The sequence below is a fragment of the Papio anubis genome, chromosome 6 (genome assembly GCF_008728515.1).
Source record: "Papio anubis isolate 15944 chromosome 6, Panubis1.0, whole genome shotgun sequence".
In the NCBI taxonomy this organism is placed as follows: Eukaryota; Metazoa; Chordata; class Mammalia; order Primates; family Cercopithecidae; genus Papio; species Papio anubis.
In genome coordinates this window covers 127,528,100-127,549,523 of record NC_044981.1, presented here as the reverse complement: position 1 = coordinate 127,549,523, position 21,424 = coordinate 127,528,100, and the positions used below count along the sequence as shown (strand labels likewise).

The 21,424-nt window shown below is 42.0% G+C and overlaps 1 long non-coding RNA gene across 1 annotated transcript; it reads right to left on the bottom strand.

Moving 5' to 3' along the window:
- Positions 1 to 9,016: 9,016 nt before the first annotated feature.
- Positions 9,017 to 12,025, bottom strand: LOC108585322. The gene is made up of 2 exons (XR_001901467.3): positions 11,878 to 12,025; positions 9,017 to 10,320 (listed from the first exon to the last, which is right to left on the bottom strand). It is a non-coding gene; the product is annotated as an uncharacterized LOC108585322 (long non-coding RNA).
- Between the last annotated feature and the right edge of the window lie 9,399 nt (positions 12,026 to 21,424).

Here is a 21,424-nt window from a genome sequence, read left to right as displayed (position 1 = left end):
TTACGCCACTGCACTCCAGCGTGGGCAACAGAGGAATGCTCCATCTGAAGAAGAAGAAAAAGAAGAAGAAGGAGAAGGAGGAGGAAGAGGAGGAGGAGGAGGAGGAGAAATGAAAAGAAAATAATCTTGATGCTCATGTGGAAATTAAAGAGGTTGTTTGATATTTGTCTTTAGGCTATATTTCTTTAATTCAACTAGTACATGTCGAGGCTCTATTTTGTGCCAGGTGCTGTGTCACAAGTTGGGGTTAGAGCTCAGAACAACATAGATCAAAGTCCCTGCCCTCTGTGAGCTTATGTTCAGATGGGAGATACAGATGAGTAAAGGTTACTACAATATAATCGGAATAGGGATAACAGAGACCACAGGAGAGCACCAGATCTAGACGTGGAGGAACAAGACAGGTTTCCTACAGAACTGACAACCTAGGCAGGACTGACAGATAAAGTCAGGCAAGAGTTGGAAGGGACAGTAGAGTAAGATGCGACATCTTAAACTTGCTGAATAAAAACACCCAAATATAACAACTTATCTTTAAATTCATGATGATATATTGTATGTGAACATTCAGGCAATTCTACTACCTGAGTATATCTAGTTAGTATATTTTTTTTCCCATGCTCCAAACAACAGTTTCACACCCCTTTCTCTCAAACTCTCCATCCCATTTCTACCCAGTCCCAGCAGACACCTTTGACTGATACACAAATGAGAAAAGAGAAGCCGTCAACAGCCACACCTGCATGCCTACTCTGTCTCTTGTTAGCATGGGTGAACATGTCCAGCCGCAATCATGAAACGGCCCATCCATTTGGCCTCTGCAAGCCATTCCTCTGTATCCTCAGGGGCTTCATCTTGTGAATACTCGTTCTCTCTCCTCGAAATCTTCATTGTCTTCCTCTCTCCCAATGATGCCATCACATTAACATGGTCTACAGCTCCCAGCAGGAAAGACAATATTCCCTTATCAGTATAGTTTTGGTTTTTTTTTTTTTTTTTTTTTTTTTTTGAGACAGGGTCATGCTCTGTCATGCCAGGCTCATCAGTATCGGCACAATCAGGGCTCACTGCAGCCTCAGCCTCCTGGGCTCATATGATTCTCCTACCTCAGCTTCCCAAGTAGCTGGGACAATGGCATGCGCCCCCAAGCCCCAGTAATTTTTGTATTTTCTGTAGAGATAAGGTTTCACCATGTTGCCTAGGCTGGTCTCAAACTCCTGGACTCAAGTGGACAATATCCCCTTATATGCCCCATCATATCACCCCCATTGATCTGCTCCTCAGCAAAACTGCTTTTCTGTATGGCAGGTCCCCACGTCCCCAGGTTGCCTCCCTGCTGCCCACTCCACATGAACTTCCATTGCCCCCACTCTGCCTTGCCTGCCTCTTCAGTGTCACCAGTGAGCTGCATTTTGCCAAATCCTGTAGTCACTTCTTCAGCCTCATTTTACTTCACTTATTGGCAGCAGTCAACAGAGTTGACACCCCCTCTTTCTCGAACCATTTTTCTCTCTTGGCTTCAGGCATGACTCCCCTGGTTTTCCTGCTTCTCACTGGTTCCCTCTGTTTGCTGCTCCTCCTCACTTTGGGCCTCAAGTGGTCCTTTCTTCCTTCTCTCTCCATCATTCTTCCTAAAGGATTTTATCAGTGCTGTGGTTTTAAATACCATCTCTTCACCCTTGAGCCCACTCTGAAATTCAAGACTCCTGCAGCCTATTCCTTGTTAACATCTTCCCCAAATAAGCATCTTAGATTAAGTATGAGCAAAACAAAACTCATAATTGCTTAAATGCTTTTTTCTCATTAGCAGTAATTGGCCCTTATATCTTAATTTCTTCATTCCTCAAGCCAAATATTTGTCATCCTTGGTTTCTCTCTTTACCTTAATACCCTCCTTACACTCAAGTGGTCAGAAAGACCTGAATATTCTACCTGCAAAATTGTATCTTAAGTGTATCTGCTTTCTCTATTACCTGTAATGATATCATTAGTAATGACACAATATTTATGAAGTGCTCACAATATGCTAGGGAAGAAGAAAGAGGGAGCGAGAAAAAAAGAAAGGTAGTGGCTGAGAGGTGAGTTTTGAGAAACTGAAAGAGAAACCTGGAGGAAAAAAAAAAAGATATGAGACCAGAGAGAAAAGCGCTGTAAATAGAGCTTGAACTTTGTCCATAGAGATATGGGGAGTTATTGAATGGTTTCGGCAGGGATATAAAATTACTCATGTATATCTGATTCATATAAATGATTTTGTTCAAATCCCTTTTTCATACACAGTATAAAATTAAACCTTAGGTTAGCAGGGCCAAATGCTGGCAGAGCCTGAATCTTATACTCAGTTAATTGGATTGTACATAGTGCATTTCCTACTGCTTCTTAATTTCCAAAGAATGTGCTTTAATCCCAGAAAAATCTTATTGAAAACATATCTTTTGATCCAAAGTTCATAAGGGCTGTTTTCACCTTTTATAGTCCATAATTATAGAACTAATTAGTTCAGGAAGAACTGATTACTTAACACACTTTTCTCTTTTAAGAGCAGATATTATCAACCAATAATTTATCTAAAACTTTCCTCATCATTTTCAAAAGCCAAATCTTCTACTGAATTTTTCGTATGGAATAATCCTTGATTATATTTTGATATTTTAGTCATTAAGAAATTCTGCCAATATTTGTTCTTGAAGGTGTTCTTAGCTTAATTTTATATTTTCTTTTACTTTTTAATCTAGAATGCATTTGTAGAGTCAATGATTCTCAGAAACACATTGGAAATTTGTTTAAAATGGAGATTCTTGACCTCACCCTCGGGGAGTCTGATTTATGAGTCAGGTGTAGACCTAGGAGTGTTTAACAAGCTTGCAGCTGATTCTAATGCAAGTGGTCTGAGAGGACCACACTACAACAGCCTGCCTTACTCCCCCCAACCCTGTGTTTTCTATCTAAACACTCCCCAAGAGCTTTCAATTCCTGTGGGGCCCATCATTTTTAATTAAAATGCCCATTTGTCTATAGAGTATTAGAAAAATATTAAGACCCTAACTATAAGTAGATTTTCTTAAATCCAGAGAATTATTATGTTCCAGATGTTGGTATTAATAAAGGCTAACCTTGGCCTCTGATCCATCTTTTGTTTGATTTTTATAATATATGGGGAAACATAATTTTGTATATATTTAAACCTCTTTAGAAATATGGTTCAGTTGCATATGATCTGTCATAAGGGAATTTATATCTCAAGAAGTTAAGCACATAAACAAAACAAGACCAAAAAAACACACACACAAACAAAACAACACTTTTCATTCAGAAATCCTTGGTTCTAAACCAGTCTCTAATCAACTTGCCAAAAACCCTTACTTCAAGTCACTTTACTCCTCTGTGCTTTGGGATTTCTATTTAAATGGGGTAAGTATTTAATCCTGTATATAGTTACAAAGCCCAGGGAGAACCTCAGATCAAAGACAAAATTGAAAGAAAGCTTTAGTAGCCCAGAGACATTGGAATACCAAGGATATAATTGTGAGGTTTTCCTGCTAGAAAACATCCTCTGAAATGAACTTTTAAGTTAACAAATCACCCTTCACCTGTGTTTGGGGGCAGATGATAGAGACACTCAGGATTTGTTTTCATTTGGTCACTTTTCTAAAGAATACATATCCATCCACCTATTCTTTAATGGTCCTAAATAGCTAACGATGGACAGACAACTCCCTTCCCTTCCTCGGTCAGTTTCCGAGTCAAGGCGCTCAGTGCCCAGTGTATGACCTGAAGCCCTCTGGAAAGTGGTCGTTGGTTAGGGTACTCGCCAGTTTGGCCTTACTTTGAACATCCCAGATTTATTTCCTTCCCCATTTCAAATATTCCAAAATGAAAGACATTAGGAACATGTATTCTGGTTAAATACCGTGACTGAAAATAGGAATGAATGCCACTCCATCAGGAAATTTCACTAAATGACAATGAATCAGCAAATAAGAGGCATAAATATACAAGTTAAAGAAAACAACAGGTAAGAGATTATTTGTCAAGAGCCTAGAACTCATTTATTTATTCAACAAATATTTATTGAGCACCTCCTCTGCAAGCAAGACAGAATTCAAAACAATTAAATATGTATTACATATACAGCATATATGTTTACACATAAACAATATATAACATATATATAAAGTTACTGGCAGAGTAATATTTTCTTGGATACTCCCAGATGTACTAAGAAACAGGCTTGTTTCAAATTTGCTTTTTTAATAACCATATGTCTTTAACATATTCTTTTTCATCTTTTACCATTTCTGATATCAGATTGTTACCTAGGTTCTTTTGTTGGCTACACACCATGACTGCTTCTCTTTGGGAGTTGAGAACATCTAGTAGGTTAAATTGCCAATATTTGACTGATTTGACCTACAATATGTGGTCAACTCCATGTGCCTCAACCTAATACTTTGGCTTCCTTCAATGTGTTCAGTTTCAATTTCCCATTCCCTTTGTAGTCTTCCAGCTACCTGTTATTCTTAATCTTAGCTGTGTATTAGAATCACCTGAAGAAATTAAAAAAAAATTAATGCCCAGGCCACACCCAGGACCAATTGAAGCAGAATCTCAAGGGGAGAAACCCAGCCCCTGGTAATTTTGGAAAGCATCCCAGGTGATTCTGAAGTGCAACAGGGCTTAAGAACTATGGAACTAAGAGCTTTTGGCAATACCCATGTGCTGGGTGCTCTAGACTCCTTCCAACTGGAGGAGAGAATGTGGACAATTGTAATAAACAATTGGGGCAATCCTGCATAGTGGTTCTCAAACGTCAGCATGCATCCAATCAGCTGGTGGGCTTGTGAAAACACAGATTTTTGGTGCCAATGCCTCAGTTTCTGATTCTGTTGGTCTGGGATGAGGCCTGAGCATTTGTAATTCTAACAGATTCCCAGGTGACGTTGATACCATTGGTCCAAGACCCACAGTTTGAGAACCACTGTACCATTACCATCTTCCATGGGCCCAGTGTCTAGCTTATAGTAAGTCCTTTGTATGTGTTTGTTGAACAGATAATGAAATTCTGGCAGATTCTATGCTGGTACTTCGTCTGTGTTAGATGCTGGGATATAGCAGTGAACAAGACAAACAGTATCTGTCCTCATGGAGCATACACACAAGAGAGAAATACATGACCTCAAGAGTGGGTATGAATCCTACAAAAGGGAAGCATGGAATACTGTAGTGACCCATAGAAATCACTGAGCCCAGGGCTTCCTAGCCTTCTGAAAATCCCTCTTTTAAATAGCATTTTGCCAAGGTCTGTCATCACTAGGTCAGCTGGAAAACAGGGAGAGAATGCTCACTTGGAAAGATTGATGAGTTGTGTGGGGGCAGGAAGAGAGAGAGAGAGAGAGAGAGAGATAGCTTGTGCACTGCTTGATAGATAAAAAGAAGAGTAAAAAGTGAGCTTCATCAGGAGTCAGATTTAGGTTCCTACTTTGTTCTTATTGCCACTGGCTATAAACATAGGCCTATTTAATCAACTATGAAATTAGATTGCCTCTAATATATCTACAGTCCTCATAATTCCCAGGAGGAAGGCTGTGGAGGTGTGAGTGAAGATTATATAGCTCTTTCCTTTGCCCCCCTCACACACACACCGTGTCCAGAGTACTAGCCCACCTTAGAATTAGAGGTCTCCACTTCCAGTTATTTGAGCTACTTAAGATTGCAAAGACCCGAGACACATTCAGACTCAGGTGGTCTCAGCTAACGGGGCCTTTCTGTAAGGACACAAAGAGAAGTGTGGGAGAAACAAAAAGGGTTTCGGCAGCAACAATACTCAGGCCTTGAGCTAGTAGGTTGGTTAGCTGGGATGCTGCGGTGATTCTGATGGCACAATTTCCCTTTTAGTCTTCATTTCCATGGCTCAGTTGCTGTTGCCTCTACCCACACAGGTCTACATGCCCACTAAGAGCACCCTCTGTCTCTCAAAATGGTTACAGCCTCATATTATCTTCATAACCAATAGGGTGACAGGATTGTTTCTGATCTGGGCTTAATTTTTGAATTTTTTTTTTTTTTTCTTGAGACAGAGTCTCACTCTGTCGCCCAGTCTGGAGTGTAGTGGTGTGATCTTGGCTCACTGCAACCTCTGCCTCTCGGGTTCAAGTGATTCTCCTGCCTCAACCTCCCGAGTAGCTGGGACTACAGGCACATGCCAACACACCCAGCTAAGTTTTTATTTTTAGTAGAGATGGGGTTTCACCATGCTGGCCAGGCTGGTCTTGAACTCCTGACCTCAGGTGATCTGCCCACCTCGCCCTCCCAAAGTGCTGGGATTACAGGCATGAGCCACCGCACCCAGCCAAATTTTTTTTTTCTTTTTTCTTTTTTCACAAACTAGTACCAGAGGCCCTCTTTTTTTTTTTTTTTTTTTTTTTTTTTTTTTTCAAGCTAAAGTCCCAGTAATCGTGTCCACAGGGAAATCCATGAATAAAGTACTACATCAATAACAGATTTTGGTGGAGTAGAATTTTTCCTGACTGACTACTGCAAGACAATAGACTAAGTTTCTCCACAATTTCCTCCTTCCATCCTCTTCCCATTCCTCTAGTTGTTTTCCTCTGAGTGTTCTCTTGGTAGGTATTAACATTTTTTAAACATCTTCTTATCTCCAAGCAGGGTGGTGGTGATTTTAGCAGGGGGAGGAGGAGTTGCAGGACTACACTCACTGGAGAAGCTCCCAGCAACCATAGTCAGGCAGCCAGAGAGCTCACCCCACGCCATCTACAAAAACAACCAGTATATATTGAAATTTGTGGAGCTCCCTAAGTCACAAGTCTCAAATCTATTTATAATACTGATTATGGGGTCCCTTTGGTTCAATTCTTATTTAAGAGAGTAATCTGGGACATGAAGTAGCACGTGCTTGGGACACAAACTCAATTATAAGGCTATGTGGGCCCTATTCTAGTTGAAAACAGTCGTGGAGTATTTCCAGGGCCCCACTTCCAGATCTCCGCCAGAACTCCAGCTCTGTGGCACGTGCTGACTGCTCCTCCTCCTCACTTCTATAATAGCTGAATCATTCTTCTGGAGTTGCCTTACCTCTTCTCTCCATCACTATATGTGGTTTTTAGTTTTCTCTACTCAGAGGATTTCACCCTCTATCCCAGATATCTAATCCCTTTGGCAGAGTCGTGAGATAATCTTCTACACTTCTGCAGCCCGCTAGTCCATGATTTCCTTTCCTTATCTTTTATCTTTGTTTGTATCACTATAGAGAGGGAAGTCCCAGGTGTTTAAAAAGAAAGAAAGAAAGAAAATAAAGACAGACCCAAAATATGACTCAGAATTAGAGCTTCAATGAAGGAACACTCTCTGGGCCAGCAGGGAGGAGGGAAGAGTTGCATTCTTGCCAACCCCTCCTATGAGCAGGCAGGCAATGCCACCATTCAGACTATGTAAGTCATTTTGAAACTGATTGCAGTTGGCACTTTTATTGGTGTCCTTCCTTTGAAGTTGACTTACAGATCATTGGTGGTTTTGTCTTCAGAACCTGGTGCCAAGGTGAAGTGACAAACCTTTGCTCACAAAGCAATATTCTTAACAGTCTTTTGTCCTGGGCTACCTACCTATCCAATTAAGGGTGAATACAGATAGGTTGGTGGATAGGGATGGCTAGATGGATGGATGCTATGCTACAGCAAGTAGTGGAAGATGTCAATTGCAGATCTAGGCCTAAGTGTATGGGTGTTTTCTTTAAAAATCTTTTGACTGGGAGTGGTGGCTCATGCTTGTAATCCCAGCACTTTGAGAGGCCGAGGTGGGCAGATCACTTGAGGTCAGGAGTTCAAGACCAGCCTTGCCAACAATGGCAAAACCCCGTCTCTGCTGAAAATATAAAAATTAGCCGGGTGTGGTGGTGTGCACCTGTAGTCCCAGCCACTCCGGAGGCTGAGGCAGGAGAATCACTTGAACCTGGGGGGTGGAGGTTGCAATTGAGCCAGGATCTCACCACTGCACTCCAGCCTGGGTGACAGAGCAAGACTCTGTCAAAAAAAAGAAAAATCTTTTGACTTTTCTGGACTTCTAAAATATTCATAATAAAATGTTGACAGGAAGGGTGAACGCCATGCAGTGGTAAGGTTAGTGGTACGTTATAAACATTTGAAAGCTGAGCATACAAGTAAGACTGGAGAGATGTTATGGGATTTTTTGTGGGGTTTGTGTGTGTGTGTGTGTGTGCGCGTGTGTGTTTGTGGTTTTTTTTTTTTTTTTTTTTGGAGACATGGGCTGGCTCTGTTGACCAGGCTGGAGCATAGTGGCACTATCATGGCTCACTGCAACCTCTGCCTCCCAAGCTCAAGCTGTCCTCCTACCTCAGCTTCCTGAATAGCTGGGACTGCCGGCACGCGCCACCACACTGGGCTAATATTTGTATTTTTTGGAGAGACAGGGTTTCGCCATGTTGACCAGGCTGATCTCGAACTCCTGGTCTTAAGTGATCCATCTGCCTCTGCCTCCCAAAGTGCTGTGATTACAGGTGTGAGCAACTGGACTCGATCTTTTTAAAAAATTAAATGGCTTGTAGTTATAAGTTAATGATTTATTTACTCCATATTTTCCAAATTATACTCCATATTTCCAAATTAAAGACAGATGTTAGACAGGTGTGATGGCTCATGCCTGTAATCCCAGCACTTTGGGAGGCCAAGGCAGGCGGATCACCTGAGGACAGGAGTTCGAGACTAGCATGGACAACATGGTGAAACCCCATCTCTACTGAAAATGCAAAATTAGTAGGGTGTGGTGGTGCGTGCCTGTAATCCCAGCTACTCAGGAGGCTGAGGCAGGAGAATCACTTGAACCAGTGTGGTGGAGGTTGCAGTGAGTTGAGATCACACCACCGCACTCCAGCCTGGGCAACAAGAGTGAAACTCCGTCTCAAAAAAAAAAAAAAAAAAAAGATGTTGTGCAAGAAGAGAAATGGTTAACATTTTGAAGGCCTTAAAGGAACTACACTATCCGATGCCAAACCACTGATCATTTATTAACATGTGGGAAAAGGATGAGTTTTGGTGTCAGATGGTAATAAGAACATGCCCTGCCTCTTCCATTAGGAGAAGTGACTTCATCTCTCTGAGCCTCAGTTTTGTTCACGTATCATATGTGTTTTGTGGGGGAGGGCTTGGGGGATAATACCTACATCTTAAATTTATAAGGTTTAAATGTTCTGTAAAAGATAAAGTATGCTGCAAATATTACTTAAGAAAAGAAATCAAGTAAAATAATTTTTTTTTTGTTTTTTTTTTTTGAGATGGAGTCTAGCTCTGTCGCCCAGGCTGGAGTGCAGTGGCGCGATCTCGGCTCACTGCAAGCTCCGCCTCCTGGGAAATAATTTTTAACATAAAAAGACTTTTTTGTTATCCAAATGTTTCAGACACGACCCCCAAAATTTGACCAATTTTGGTGTGAATAGCACCACTAGAGCATTTTGAAAGGTCAGAGGTCCTGAAGACCCTCAATTAAATTCTCCTTTAAGTCTGAAGCCCCTAAAATGTATCACACATTTAATGGGTTTTTTCCACTCTCAGAAAAAAGATGGGAATAAAATATTGTGGCTTTTAGCTAGAGTTCTTCAGTAAATTACACAAAACCTGAGTGTGCCTTTCACAGAAAGATACTTTCCCTGTTATTGAAACATATGGAGTCTGTCATGCTTGTGAAGTTTCTGTGAGAAACCTTTGCTCCAGACTGCTGTTTAATGTTGCTTCTAAGAACAAGGTGGGACTTAACCATTTGACCTGCCTCCAAAGAGAAATGGAACTATGATCATATTAGCAAAGCAACCCAAAACTTAGTGTCTTAAAATAACAGCCATGAATTCCTTCTGGTGAATCTCCAGTTCTGCTGACCTCAGATACCTTCCCTCAAGCAACTGCTATCTGCTCTGCCTCTGGATTGGGCTGGATGAGGAGCCTGGGCTGTTCGCAAGGCGGCTCAGCAGAGTTTGAAAGGGGCAGGTGGAAGCGTGCATTGTCTCTAGAGATGAGGGCTCAGCACAGACAGTCACTTCTTTTGCAGTCTCTTGGTCTAAGCAGGCCACAGGATCAGCTGAGAGTCAAGCGGAGCGGACACAGACTCCACCACTGCAGAGGGAGCTGAATAATTGCAGCCATTTTTGCAAATAATCCATCAAAGCAAGCACCACAGCAATCCTCTGCACCCTGAAAGGTGCCACCAGGAGGGTCAACACATCTTCCCCTTTAAAGCATATGTGCAGTTGTTGAAACAGAATCCAGTTTCAAGATTGCTCATCAAAAGACGAGAAACCTGAAACAAGGAAATCTTGTGAGCAGATGGAAGGCCAGTAAGATAACATCTGAACATTCTATAATGTTACTTTGGATAGAGAATGAAATAGAAATAGATAATCTGTTCGCTAGTCTCTGAGTCTCTTGATGTCATGAAATTGATAACATCATCATGTCATGGTTTATGTTTTAAATATTCAAAATTAGGTCTAACTCAGAAAATAGAGTTACCCCTGCGTTGGACATCAAAGTGCCTTTTATATTCTACAGTACATTCGTGTGCATATTCTAGAGAAATCTTGAGAAACAGCTTTTCCCTAGCTGAGATGTGTAAGTCCTGAGTGCCTAGTCTGCAGGCTTCTCCTCATGAGCAGGAGGCCCATGGAATCTTCTGGACACCTGAGCTAGAAATAATCCTTCTCCCCTCTCACCTCAAAGAGCAATTTATGAGTATTTTCATCTCTCTTTACCCTTTATACACATACTTCATCTTCCTCACAAGATTTTTTATTTATTTATTTATTTTTTTTTGAGACAGGGTCTCACTCTGTCATCCAGGCTAGAGTGCAGTGGTGTGATCAGGGCTCACTGCAGCCTGAAACTCCTGGCATCAAGTGATCCTCCTACCTCAGCCTCCCAAAGTGCTGGGATTATAGGAATGAGCCACCATGTCTAGCCTCTCACAAGATTTTTATGTCAGATCTTTTTTTTTTTGTATTCATCTTGCTGTCTCCCATAGCACTTAATACAGTGCCTCCTAGACACGGGAGCAGAGCAGGGCTGTTATTCAGCTGCGTGGGTCACTCATAGTTGGTGTCCATTCTGATTGTTCAGTAGCCATGCCATGTAAATAAACACACACACACACACACACACACGCAGAGAGAGATTCATTTGATTAATAAAGAATCTGTGGACATTGAATCTATTATTATACGGGATTACATGCTCCAAAATGCCCTCCTAGTCCAATATAACTAGCTCCTGTATACATTTCAACAAACATACTTTTAAAAAGAATTTTTAGCCTCACAAAAATGTAGGAGAAATCTCTAAACCTCCCACCCAAAGAAGACAAAGAATAAGGTGACAGAGAGGCCTAGCAGACAAAATCCAAGCCATAAGCAGCAAGTAACACCAGAAGTGGAAGCCACCCTGGAAGAACATACTCTTACTAGCTCTGGAACATGGAGACCTCCACACTCATCCGGGACCCTCAGAGGGAACTAAAGTGCTTCCAGGTTGGTAGCTGTGGTGGGCAGAATTCTAAAGATGACCACTTCACGCAGAGTCCTGTGCCCTACTTATGCAAATACTAAGCTCGGCACAGCTACGAAAGAGTTTTGCAGTTGTCAGTAAACTCTCGAGTCAGCCACCCTGCATGGAGATCATACTGGTGGGCCTAGCCCAGCAGGCAAGCCCTTTAAAGCAGAGAATTTTCTCTAGAAAGTAGCAGAAGATGAAGTCAGAGCAATTCAAAGCGTGAGGGGATTCACGCCTATTACTGGCTTTGAGGATATAGGGGTCCTCATGCAAGGAACAGAGAGAAGCCCCTAGAGCTGAGAGTCACTCCCACCTGACAGCCAGTAAGGAAGGCGGTTCTCTGTCCTCACCAGCCACAGGATCTGAATTCTGTCAACAGCCTGAAGGAGCTTGAAAGCTGATTCTTCTTCCCCAGGACGTCTAGATAAGCACTCCATCCAGCATCTGCCTCCATTTCCGCCCGTGAGACCCTAAGGACCCAGCCCTCTCCTCCTAGCCTGTGGACCACATCCCTGTGAGCTCATAAAGGAGGGTTGTTTTAAGTGGCTAAGTTTGTGGTGATATGTCATGTAGCAACATGTGTGGCTATGAAGTTTCAAGATGTGAAGTATAAAGGGGAAAGGGAATATAAGCCACCTACTCCTGATAACTGGTTAAAAGGAAAACTGTCACCAGATAAAATCAAGTCTCAGAGAAGGGAAAGAGATCCAAGCAGCACTGAAGTTTGACATGTGCCTGTCAAAATGAGAAGATGATAGGATGACCAGAAAGATGCTCACAAACACAGCTATCAAATGTCAAGTTCCCCTCCCTCCCTCCCTGCCTCCCTCCCTTCCTTCCTTCCTTTTCTTCTTTCCTTCCTTCTTTCTTTCTTTCTCCCTTTTTCTTTTTCTGTCACAGGATAGAAGATTACATTTATAAAGCTACATGAAAAGCACATATCTCTGCTTTTCATAAAGCAGAAAATAACACAGTCAGATGGAGGTAGATATTCCTAGTTCCCAAAAAGTCTCCCAAAGGGATATATAGCTGTGACTGTATGTTCCTACCATCTTAGAATGAGGATTCTGCCAGGCACGAAAAACTCCTTTGTCCCCTCCTGCCTGATGCTGATGGAAACCCTGCCTTCCTGCCTCTCCTAACACCTTCCTGTTTGCTCTAGATGCAGTGAGATGAAGGCAAACGTCCCAAGAGCACCGCAAGCAGGCTTAGCTTCAGGCTGGTCTGAAGCCCAAACCCATGGTTGGTTTTGTTTCGTTTTGTTTTGAGACAGGGTCTTACTCTGTTGCCCAGGCTGGAGTGCAGTGGTGCAATCATGGCTCACTGCAGGCTCAAACTCCTGGACTCAAGCGATCCTCCAATCTCAGCCTCTGGAGTAGCTGGGATTATAGGCACGTGCTGCCTCACCCAGCCAATTTTTTTATTTTTTGTAGAGACAGGCTCTTACTATGTTACCCAGGCTGGTCTCAAACTCCTGCCCTCAAGAGATTCTCCTGCCTCAGCCTCCCAGAGTGCTGGAATTACAGGTATGAGCTGCCATGTTCAGCACCATGGGGGTTTCTTGATGATAGAAGGGGAGCTTCAGAAGGTTCAGGAAAACAATTATGAGGCGCATGTGAGTAGTGAATTAGCACTCAAAAAAGAAATGTGGGGCCGGGTGCAGCGGCTCAAGCCTGTAATCCCAGCACTTCGGGAGGCCAAAGCAGGAGGACTGCTTGAGCCCAGGAGTTCCAGGTGGTAGTGAGCTATGATTGTGCCACTGTACTCCAGCCCGGGCAAAAAGCAAGACCCCATCTCTAAAAACAGAAAGGAAGGAAAAAAGAAATGCAGGCACTGAACACGAATCTGTCATTTTGGGCCTGGTGGTGCTAAGCCACTTAATCTTTCCGACATAATGTACTGTGTTGGGGGGTGGGGTCAGGGTACTGAAAGGGGCAGGGCAGGGAGAAGACAGGAGCTCTCCCAACTGTGCTAAGAGAATTGGTTTTTTTTCACTTGGACACGTGAAAAAATGACAAAATGCATAAATTCAAGGGGAATTGTGGGATTTAAGTCATAGTTCTATTGATCTTAAAATAGTGTAAATATTTTTTCCCCGTCAAAGATGTACTACAGACACTTCCATGTTGCTCACTCAGTGTGAGATGATAGGCCAGGCACGGTGGCTCATGCTTGTAATCCCAGCATTCTGGGAGGCTGAGGTGGGAGGTTTTTTTGAGGCCAGGAGATCATGACCAGCCTGGTAAACACCGTGAGACTCCATCTCTACAAAAAGTAATTTTAAAAAAGAATGTGAGATGATAGTCCAATGGTCCACTGATACATCTCTCCTGCCTCCTTGTCTTCATAAATTTTCTATTCATGTGAATATTTGCTTGTTGTTGTTGTTGTTGTTGTTTTTAGATGGAGTCTTGCTCTGTCCCCCAGGCTGGAGTGCAGTGGCACCATCTCTGCTCACTGCAACCTCCATCTCCCGGGTTCAAGAAATTCTCCTGCCTCAGCCTCCTGAATAGCTGGGATGACAGGCGTGCGCCATCATACCCAGCTAAATTTTGTATTTTTAGTAGAGACAGGGTTTCACCATGTTGGGCAGGCTGGTCCCAAACTCCTGACCTCAAGTGATCCACCTGCCTCGGCCTCCAAAGTGCTGGGATTACAGGTGTGAGCCATCACGCCTGGTTATTTGGCCATTTGCACCATTTTGAATATGTACTCTGCTTGCACATACTTTTTTTTTAAGCTTCCTTATGTATTGACTTGATCAGTTGTGATTTCTGTGATGATGACTATGTTTACTTGGCAAAAAACCCAAAACAGAAGTCCTGGTTACTGTTTTTCTCAAAAATGGCTAAGAGATTAGCAAGGCAAACTCTGTTGTCAGGAAGTCATGGGCAGCCCATAAGTTTTTAATGCTCATAAAATTGTACGTGTATGTAAGATACTAATACAGTTGAACTGAACTATAAAGAATCCAGGAATGGGACTGTGTACCCCTGCGATTGCATACAAAGTTATGTAGAACTGTGCTTTTCTCCATGAAAAGGGTCTTTAGGATTTGAGAACTCTTTAGTCTTGACTCCTTTAGTGATGGTTTTCTTGGATGCAAATGACAGGAACCTAACTTAACTATCTCAACCACATCTTCAGAAGGTAGGAGTGGGGATAGCCTCAAAGGCAGCTGGAGGCAGAGGCTACAATAGCATCAGGGTTGTTTCTGCTTCTTCTGTGTGTCAGCTTCATTCTCTCAAGCCACCGGTAGCTTCAGACTCACATCCCGATAAGCTTGCTACCTCCCAGCTCCAAGTATGAACCTCTCAGGGAAAGACTCACTCACTGGCCCAGCCTGAGTCCATGCTGCTTAGGTCAGATTCCCTAGAAGCAGACCCTGCCATGGGGCTGTGTGTGCGAGTGTGATGTATTAGGTTGATGCAAAAGTAATTGGGGTTTTTTGTCATTAAAAGTAGTGACAAAACCGGCAATTACTTCTGCACCAAACTAATATAATGAAAGTGCTCTAAGAGAATGGAAATGGGAGATAGGGGGCTGGGGGAAGTACAGGGAATAGGACAGGGAATGGGGAAGAAGCCAAGCAAGGGTACGATTTCAGGAAAATTCCAGTCTTAGCCTTATCCTGCAAGGTCGTTCTAGTGTATAAATGATGATCTGAGTTATCCAGACACCAGACAAGTTTCCTGGGCTTTAAACTGCCAAAGCTGTCAGGCATTGGCTAAAGGCCACCCAGGGAGCATGAATTTCAAGTGCTTCTGACTCTTTGCACTTGCTTGCAGGCAACGTATAAAGGCAAAGCATCTCCGGTAGCCTAGGATAGACCTCAGAAAAGAGTCACAGATGTGAGCTCTTAGACACAAAGCACACAGGGCCAAGAGCACAGGCATGCAGAAAAGGGTATCCCAGCGGAGTGGCACAAAGAACCAAGAGTGTCTGTTACACGAGGCTTTTTCAAGTGCCTTGGAATTCCACGTATCTTCTGTTGATTCAGGGTCTCTCCTCTTGAACAGCGATGTGGCCAAGAATGTGGGATGACATAAATGATGGCTGCTACCATTGGATCTCATGGCTAAAACTAGGGGAAGAAGTTCCTCCAAAGGAATGTGATAGATAGGTAAAATATAATTGTCTACTAAAAATACTCATAAAAAATTAAGAACATGAAAGCACTTTCAAACCGGAATTCTGCAGATAACATTGAAGTTTCAAAGAGTCTTGGTCTTGAGATCTAACATTGGAATACAGATAATGGATGCAACATTCAGTTCTTTATGACACTTGTTCTTTTAAATATTTACTCATAGAGATGTCATTTGTAAGAAGAGTTTCTAATAGAAATAAAAAGCTCTGGAGAATTTCAAAAACCATTCATAAATAAAACGTGTTTGAACTCATAGCAGTGTTTGAGTAAACACAGATTTATGGGGAACTTATCTGGCTATTCTCTGCTATCTTGATCTTGACTGAAGAAAATAGAATATACCTGAAATTTTTTGTTGAAAATATTTTAGTCTTAGAAAACAGTGTTTAGAGTTAAGAGAGCATCATGTCTTTTTTGTTGTTTTAAAAAAGCAATTTTGAAGTTGGAAAATTATTAAAGGTATATATTATGATTTACAGCAGATTCCGAGAGTACACATTTTGAAACAAAATATTACAGAATATTACAAAGCAAATGTTTCTTCAACCTATTAAAAAATACAGAATGAGGCAGCTGCAAGGAAAGAGGCACTCTCAATTGGCTGAAGATTTTTACAGAATTCATCAAACACTGAGATCACATTGAAGACTGAAGAAAGCTCAGAGATGCTTGAACTTCATTCATGAGGACAGTTTACAATGGATCAGAAAAGCTTATTTCCAGTTTACTAAAATGATAACCAGGCACAGGACAGTACTGCTAAGATGAAGGGAAAGTCAATGGAATTGTAGAAAAGTTCCAGGAGGAAGAACCAAGGGTTTGCTTATGCACCGATGGTCACGTAGCACCTGTTTTCTGGTCTATTCTTGCTCCTTGGTTTTAAATGTCTTAATATTTTTTGTACCTTTCAAGGCTTGACTCACCCCCTTGGACCTGATTCTTGACATTTCTCTCTGATAGGGATCTGCAATCCTCTCATTGGCTATGATGTATATTGGCCTCTCCATTCATATCTGCCTCAGGCTGTTCTGATCGAAAATTCGTGTAGCCCAGCTTGGTTCACAATATCCATTGCTAAAATATTCCTGTCATCAGTTGTTACTTTATCGCAGGTAGCACAAGAAATAATTTCTCAGGTTTAAAGCAATACCTCCAAATTCCAACATGATGCTTTAAAGTTGATGATGTGATTTCAAATTTCGTTTAAAAGAAGGAGTATGTTAAATATCAAAGAATATTCTAGAAAACAAAAAGATGAAGAAGAAAGCCAGCACTGTCCTGTAAGAGAGCATATTCCAAAGCGGACACTAAATGCATATGTAGCACTGGGTTGAGATAGCTCTGTGTTTATAAGAATTTAATATATCATAAGGGAGGCTGCATAAAATGACCAGGAAAGAAAGGAACAGTGGTTAGTGGTTAGCAATTGGAGTAAAAAATCCATTTATGCTTGTATCATACGCTACATGATGTAGTAAAAAAACTAAATATTATTTTAATTTACAGAAAAAGTTGAATATTTATCAAATATCTAATTGCTGGATTACTTTATTAACTTTAGAAGATGAAATCACAATGCCAGAAGTCAATAAATTTAGCTAAAGAAATGGGCTGGGCATGGTGGCTCACGCCTGTAATCCTAGCACTTTGGGAGGCCAAGGTGGGCATATCATGAAGTCAGGAGTTTGAGAACAGCCTGGCCAATGTGGTGAAACCCCATCTCTACTAAAAATACAAAAATTAGCTGGGCGTGGTGGCATGCACCTATAATCTCAGCCATTCGGGAGGCTGAGGCAGGAGATCTGCTTGAACCTGGGAGGCGGAGGTTGCAGTGAGCCGAGATTGTGCCATTGCACTCCAGCCTGGTGACAGAGCGAGGAAAAAAAAAAAAGAGATGTTGAGGTCAGGTGCCATGGTTCACGCCTTTTAATCCCAGCACTTTGGGAGGTCAACGTGGGTGGATCACTTGAGGTAAGGAGTTCGAGACCAGCCTGGCCAACATGGTGAAACAACGTCTCTACTGAAAACACAAAAAAGAAGAAGAAAGAAAGAGAGGAAGGAAGGAAGGAAGGAAGGAAGGAAGGAAGGAAAGAGGGAAGGAAGGAAGGAGGAAAAGAAATGTTGAAAGCATTTACATCTCAAAAAAAAAAAAAATCTTCCTTAACCAAAGTAGAAAGTCATACAAGAGGTTGTGAAAACTGAATATAGCAAAAATGATAAATACAGCAAATTCTTTACTATTTAAAACAGTCATACAAGCTGGTAAGAAAAACATAGAGATTCTAGTAGATCAATGAATATTTCAACAAAAGAAGCATAATAAGTAAATAAAAGACTTAAAATTGTGAACCTCACTAAAAATAAAAGATATGCATCAAAGTGTGAGGATTTTTTTGGCAATTCAAACTGTTCGAAGAGGGTGTGGAATTTGCTACTCTCATCTTCTATTGCTGGCAGTGTGAATTGCTACAAATATTTTGGAAAACAATTTAACAATATTATATAAAGAACAGTAAAAATATTTATTTGCCTTGAGACAATAATTCCACTTCTGGAAACTTGGTATAAAAACGCCAAAATAAATAAGAAGAGGTAGGATTTAGCACAGGAAGAAAGGAAGAAGACAGGATTTGAAGTTAATAAGTTGGAAGAAAGAAAGGAAGAAAACAAGCTATATATTCAACAATAAGGCATTAATTAAATTATGGTACAATGAAGCCATTTGAAATATGACCAGGTGTGGTGGCTTACACCTGTAATCTCAGCACTTTGGGAGGCTGATACAGGAGGATTGTTTGAGCCCAGAAGTTGGAGACCAGCCTGGACAACATAGCAAGACCTCGTCTCTACAAAAAAATTTTAAAAATTAGCCATGCTCAGTGGTGTACAATTGTAGTCTCAACTACTCATGAGGCTGAGGCAGGAGGATGGCTTGAGCTAGGGGGGATGAGGCCACAGTGAGCAGTGATCATGCCACTACACTCCTACTCCTGCTTGGGTGGTAGAGCAAAAACTTATCTATTTTTAAAAATTATATATATATATAGTAGCCTACATAAAGAAGGTAAAATGGCCACTATGAAATGTTCAGTAAAGGAACGCAGGGTCTATCATTACGCATATATGAAATGAGCTACCATGTAAACAAATGAGAATGTCTAAGAACTAATACTAGACAGAAATTTTCAAAAGGGAAAATAGTTGGGATTTACTGTATCCAGCTTCCAAATTTTCTTTACTGTTACTTTATATCCCTAACAATAGTAACAAATCATAGGCAATGCTGAGAAGGAAAATAATGCGAACCCCAACACCTCCAGGCCAGCAGACAGGACCCACTCTTCCGTGTTCACAAGAAGACAAGCAGCTTTTCATTGACCCTGCATGTTACTAGAATATGGATGACAAAGAAAACATAGGAAAATTAAAAGAAATAGACCTGGTCGGGCCCAGTGGCTCATGACTAACCCCAGCCTTCTGGGAGGCCAAGGCAGGTGGATCACTTGAGGTAAGGAGTTCAAGACAAGCCTGGCCAATGTGGTGAAACCCCAACTCTACTAAAAATACAAAAATCAGCCAGATGTGGTGGCATGTGCCTGTAGTCCCAGCTACTCAGGAGGCTGAGGCAGGAGGATCACTTGAACCCAGGAGGCGGAGGTTACAGTCAGCCATGATTGCGCCACTGCACTCCAACCTGGGCGATAGAGTGAGACTCCATCTCAATAAATAAATAAATAAATAAAACAGATCTATTTATGTATTCATTTAAGCCAGGAGATGCTGAAACACACCCCTTTTCTACGTACACTTGGAAGAATATTATTCAGTTAAACGATTATTCATATTTCCATGCAAGTGTTTAGCAAGCACCTGATAAAATCTTCTGACTAGGGATTGAAGATTGAGTCACTTATTGGTGCTTTGTTGTATTAATCATCAGCATCAAATAATAAACTATTAGTCACTCAGTTGTACAGGCTGCTACACGGGCCTTTATCTGATAACAATGCACTTCACCGTAGTTACAAAGGTACCTTTTCTAAGAAAATAGGATAATTTGCCCTTTGAACAGGCTTTCTCCCTCTTCCTATCTACCTTACCCTTGTTTGATTGCTTTGGTGCCTGAATTTGGTCAGAAGGAGGGGAGCAAAGGGACTGACTCCCTGCTCTAGGTTTTTGCTGCCAGCATCAGGGAACAGGCTTTCCTTTGTAATGATTAATACCAACATGGTAGAATTTTCCTATTGTTCAGTTGTCATTTCTAGGGTCTGTGTTGCTGTCAGCCTGGCAGCCAAGAAAAACCCCTCTAACAACCCCAGAAACCACTGCCCTGGCTTGGGATCAATGGGCAGCAGTGTTTCTGAGCTGACAGTTTCAGGTCGAAGAGACAGCAGATTTTCAGCCGTACCTGCTTTGGCCTCCTCAACCGTGAAACGCTCCCAGTGCCTATTTCCTTTCAATACCTAAGCCCGAGACTACAAGTGAAAAAAGATCTCCATTTACTGCCCCCTACTTCTCTGGTTGCAAAACTGTCTTTTGACAGATCATTAGAATCTTGAAAGTTGAGAGGTGAGTTATTTTTTTCATTTTTTCTTTTCCAGTGATTACACTGATGGTTTTAGAACATCTGAAAGGCAAGGTACAATTTAGTTTCTAGGGCGGCATTCAGCGGCACATCTTTCAGAATTCCAGTGGCCCTGCGGTGGAGAGGCTGGGAAGGGACACTTGGAGGAAGCCGTGGTTGGTAGTTAGCAAAGTGTTACTGCAATCTGCATTTTATATAAGGAATACGGGCCTTTAAAATACTTCTAGTACAGTTCTGGCTTCAGACTGACAGCTTGTTTACTGTTCTATATTGTATAGATAATATAATTTGGGTCTTGGTAAATAATTGACTCCAGCTGGGCGCAGCAGCTGATATCTGTAATCCCAGCACTTTGGGAGGCTGAGGCAGGAGGATTGCTTGAGTATAGGAGTTTGAGATCAGCCTAGGCAGCACAGGGAGACCCCATCTCTACAAAAAAGTAAATAAATTAGCTGGATACAATGGTTCACACCTGTGATCCCAGCTACTTGGGAGACTGAGGTAGGAGGATCACTTGAGCCCAGGTTGACCCAGGTGAGCCGTGATTGAGCCACTGCATTCCAGCCTGGGTGACAGAGCAAGACATTGTTTAAGAAAAAAAAAAAAAAGGTCGGGGCGGTGGCTCATATCTGTAATCCCAGCACTTTGGGAGGCCGAGGTGGGTGGATCACGAGGTCAGGAGATCGAGACCATCCTGGCTAACATGGTGAAACCCCGTCTCTGCTAAAAATAAAAAAAAAAATTAGCCAGGCGTGGTGGCAGGTGCCTGTAGTCCCAGCTACTCAGGAGGCTGAGGCAGGAGAATGGCGTGAACCCAGGAGGCGGAGCTTGCAGTGAGCCGAGATCGTGCCACTGCACTCCAGCCTGGGCGACAAAGCGAGACTCCATCTCAAAAAAAAAAAAAAAAAAAGAATTGATTCCCCTTTAGACACTGATATGAGCAGTAAACTGGAACAAGACAAGAATCCTGACTCTTAATATTGTGCTGAGGCCGCAGATAATTTAAAACATATGTATAATACAATGACAGGGTTCAGGACATGTTCTCCTAGATACGGTACCTTGCCTGGCACTTGAGAACACAGCAGAAGCAGGAAAGCCTCCCTCACCTCCCCACACTCTTCT